This window comes from Sturnira hondurensis, unplaced genomic scaffold (genome assembly GCF_014824575.4).
Source record: "Sturnira hondurensis isolate 20B ecotype Veracruz unplaced genomic scaffold, ASM1482457v3 Scaffold0021354, whole genome shotgun sequence".
In the NCBI taxonomy this organism is placed as follows: domain Eukaryota; kingdom Metazoa; phylum Chordata; class Mammalia; order Chiroptera; family Phyllostomidae; genus Sturnira; species Sturnira hondurensis.
In genome coordinates this window covers 553,185-558,007 of record NW_028093985.1, presented here as the reverse complement: position 1 = coordinate 558,007, position 4,823 = coordinate 553,185, and positions in this window count along the sequence as shown.

Sequence of the window (4,823 nt, the reverse complement as noted above, 5' to 3'; positions counted from 1 at the left end):
GCACAAGAACAATGAACAGGGCTTGCTTAAGGTAAAGATAAATCTTTTACTAACAAGTTGTATGCCTGGGGCGTGACCACCTACTGTGACCTGCCCAGCTAGGAATTTATGATCAGATCACCCTGTGAGGTTACTTTCCATAGAACCCCCTTTTCTCCCACACATGGAATAGAGCAAGGGCATCCAAAGTTGCGCTCAGTGGTTTGCTAGGCACATAAAAATGAGAAGAACAGCTCCATGGTAAGGAAGTGTAACCCAGCAAATGGGCACTCCGCCATGTGGCACCTTGACATGAGACCCAACAATTAGTGTTGAAGGAAACAGATTTTTATTAACAGGATTCCCACCTCAGGGGAACTGAGGGCCCTGTTCTCCCGTAAAACCCAGCACTTCTCTTGCTCCCCAAAAGGCTATAAGCCAAAACCATGCCCAGAAGTTCCCCCATATTCTTGTCTATTCTTAAGCTGGCTGTGCAAAAAACTCCCCATCCTCTCTGGAAAGTGCACGTGTGAGTTTCAGAGTCGCCACCCCCTGGCAGCAGCTGTCTCGTTCAGGATCTGGGGGACATTGTCCTCAGCCTTCACACAGTGGTCCAGGAAACGTGCCATGCTACACTGGATCATGGTGGAGTTCAGGGAGGCACACGTCCCAAGGGAGAGGCTTCCCCGTACGTCCTTCACAGAAGCAACAGCCAGCATTCCTGGTCACAGTTCAGTTCCAAGCATCTCCCACAAATATGTGCTTGGTTAGGCAGGTCCCCACACGGCTCCATCAGCTCTGCTTCTGTCTTCTGCAGGTAGGCTCCCCAGGGAGTCTCCTCTCTTACTCCAGACCTCGTAGCAGACCATTTCCGGCACACCAGACCTCGTGATGTACCAGGACCCTGTCCTACACCCTTTCAGCTCTCGTGGCTACTTCCCGTGGTGGACTCCCTCCTCTCTTTCAGCCCGCCCTCATTTTAAATGCTTGGCCCAGAACTTCCTATGTAACCTCATATCCGACCCCTCCAATAATCTGCCACTTTTGCCAGTTTCTTTTACCTTCTTTTGACTGCCATCTTTAGTCAGGGCAAGAGTTCCCTGTGGCACATGGACGGGCATACAGGGTGGGTATCCAACTCCCTTGACTATGTCAAGAGTCATTATATGCTCTTAAAGTCATGTACACCTTCTAGCCTGGGCAGTAGCCCTCTCAGTTCAAGAAAGGCACAGCAATTAACTTATTATTATGCAAAGTATCTTAAACATTGTATCATCCACTTCCCTGTTACAGAAGCACTTTCCTTTTGGGAGGCTGGCTAGACCCCATCCTATACCCAGCACCTGCTCTGTGCTAGGCAGCAGCTGGTACCTGGGCCCTGCTGCAGGTGGCAGGCCCAGAGTGGTACAGCCCTGGGCACTAAACAAGCCAGTGGAGAAGGGGCACAGGGTGTCTGTTAGGTCACTTCCTTCTCCAGTCCATTTTATGTCATGGGAAAGACAAAGCCCATGGCAAAAAGTGCAGGGGATGAAACTCCATCCAGAAAGGAGCCCATAGGGTGTGTGTGTGTGTGTTTTTGTGACTATGTGGGGATACTTGTAATGTTGGTAGGGTTAAAGTTAAAGAACAAAATTCAACTGAGTAAATTTGAAGATCTAATTGGCTTTATTAAATGAATTAGGTAGCATTCCATTTGGCAACTAGAATGGTGTTCCGATGAATTCTAACAAGTAGATGGGAAGAGAGAGAGGGTCTCAAAAGTTAAAAGAGTAGATTAATTCAGGCAAGAACACCTTCCCTTAGGGAAAGCAGGGGGATTTATCAGGGAAATTACCTCATGAGTATTGATCAGAAAAATTCCAAACTAGTTTAAAATTCCATTCCTGGGAGAGGCTAAAACTGCAATTAGGTTAGTTATTAAATTTTGGTTTGGTGACTGTGGCTCAGCAAAAGTGACTCCATTTTAGTCTGTTGTTTCAATTGTAAACAGTAGTTTTTATTTTAAGGCAATGGAATGTAGCCAAAACTTGTCTCTGTTCTCATTCTCACTCACATACACTCCCCTGAATGCTCACTTTCATATTCATTCTTTGCAAAGGAAACTGTACTTTCAGTTCTGTGTCAATCCAGTGGGGCCTTCTAGTGCCTCTAATTCAATGTCTTGTTTTCCTTAAGATCCAAGAAAAGCTTTGGATCTACCCTCGGGAGCATGAGAGGATGCAAAGAGCTTACAGCACCTTTCTCCTCACCCACATCCACCCCTCAGTGGCCTCCAAGGGGTCATGAAAGAGAAGAAGATGAGGCTGTTGGGGGAGCTGAGAGCTGGATGCAGAGTTCAACCTCGGGTCAGGCTAGGCAAGCTCAGTGGCTGAGGCTCTGCCTGGAAGAAGAGGTTGAATCAACAGCTCAAAGTCAAGGTGAAAGGGTGAAGGGGGGATAGTGCCTGGGAGAGTGATGGCTGTGGCTGGTATACTTCTCAGAAGAAAGTTCTGCAGTCAGAGTCCCCTTTCAGCTTCCACATGGTATTCTGAATCTCTTTCCACCGCCAGAGTCCAGCAAAAGGGCAGTCGGGAAACCCATTTTTTCCATCTGAGTACAAATTCAAGCCAATGTATGGCTTGACTTTCAAGACATTCAAGCCAAATGACTCCCAGGGTCATCTGCATGGTAAGTTTTAACCCCCAATTGCAAAATAAAAGCCATTTTGCCTTATAAAGGACTAACACACATCAACTTACAGAGAGAAATTTCTGGGGCGGGAATATTTTTTTGTCTTTGGAACTTTCATTTCCGTCCAACTCCAGTCCAGCTCAGGAGACAAATGGGAGGCTGCTTCCAAGGTCAGAGCTCTCCAGAAGGAAACCTCTACTTTTCTTCAATACTACCTGCAATTTTCACTATTTATCTCTTAAGGTAAAAGCATTCCCCTGCGAAGCCACTTTTTCCTGAACTGTCACTTAGAACAGGGGCCTTACAGTGCCTGGACAAAGGACAGTCATGTTCATTGTCACATTGTAGGTACTTCTCAGATCTGGAAAGGACACAAAACAAGTTTATTCATATGTTGAGAAGAGGAAGCAGCATAAAGAGACTCAAATTTAAAGTCAGGGTGAAACTGGAGAAGTTGGCATTCACGCTGCCTGTCACTGCCAGAACCAATAAGTAGATACAAGGATTGAATCTTCAGAGGCATTTTATTCAGATGCTGGTGATCTGAGAAGACAGCAGGTCACAGGTCATGTACTCACAAAAACATTCTTACATCTTGTCTCAGATTGACCTTCTCATACGGAAAAGAATAGGGTAGGTAAGGGGTTTGGAAAAAAGCTTAATTAAATCAGAGTTGTGCTCCATCACGATTTCCCTAGTATTTCTTTATCTCCTGATCAATAATTCTTTGTCTGCACCACAGAGCTCCTTCCAGTGGAACACAGTGGCTGATACCCTTGCAGACCCCCTGGGGCACAAAGGTTGGATTGCTTGTCGACCTCCTGGAGTCACGTGCATCACATATTCCAGTTCTTGGAATAACAGCTTTCCACGTGCATTACTCCCTTAAGCCTATCAACTATAACTATTGCTAAAATCTTTAACTCTTGAATTCCCTTCTCAAGGAGACCTGGGTCCACTAATAGTTGTATGATCTTGAATAAAAAATCTTTGATATCCTTATTTGCAAAATAAAATGCAAGCTACTTTCCACAAGATGGTTATGAGACTCAAAAAGAAAGTATATGTGAAAACACTCTTAAAATGTCTTTAAAACACTTTTGCAAGTCTTTTAAAAATGTAAGTTATTGTGATACTTGAATTTGCAAGACATAACTGATTTGTCCCTTAAAGGCACTGGGCCTGCAATTCAAATCCCTGCCACTAGAGGGACAGTGTTGTCTCTTAACCTGTGAAAACCAAGTATTGCCCACTTCCTTAGACACTTAAAGCTGGGGTCCAAAGGCAGTTACCTAAAGGATTCCACAATAGATGCGAACTTTATTTGCTCTATATGAGGACCTGGAACTATGTTTACTTTTCAGAGCCTTAGCCTAGTCCCTGAAAGTGGTAAAGGAGCCCAAGAGTAAGTGTTTTTAATAAATCAAGTCATGAACTCTGCCTGATGTCATTTTGATAATTGAGTTCCTTACAGCCTGAAAATGAGGCTACAGGTGCCATCTTGCTCTTGGTTTCACAAAGCCAGAATGATGTACTGCTATGTATTCTGCCTAATACTACATTCAACGACATCATCTTGGTAGCTTGAACATGGCCTTGAAGGAGATATATTTATACCACAGAAATCAGCAAACACTACTAATCAGCCCCGTTTTCTGTCCCAGAACTGGTTGTTAAACATTTTTCAACACAGCACTACAGGAGGTCATATAGTGGAGAGGAGTCAGCCAGCCTGGAGGTGGTAGGTGGAGAGATAAACAGGAAGGGTGTAGCAGATGTCCTTAGCTATTGGGTTGGCCAAAAAGTTCATTTGTTTTTTTTCCGTGAGGTGGCTTAGCTGTCTTTAACTTAATTCGAAACAATTTTGTTAGATTGTATTGTCACCACTGTCATATCAGTATGCATTTTAAAAAAGTCAAAATTAGTGAATTTTTGTGCAGCCATTTTAATATTGAAGATGAAAGAAAATATGCAACATTTTCAGCATATTAGGCTTTATTATTTCAAGAAAGGTAAAAATGCAACTGAAATGCAAAAAAAGATTTTTGCAGTGTATGGAGAAGATGCTGGGACTGATTGAGCATGTCAAAAGTGGTTTGCAAAGTTTCATGCTGGAGATTTCTCACTGGACAACACTCCACAGTTGAGTAAACCAGTTGAAGTTGATAGCAATC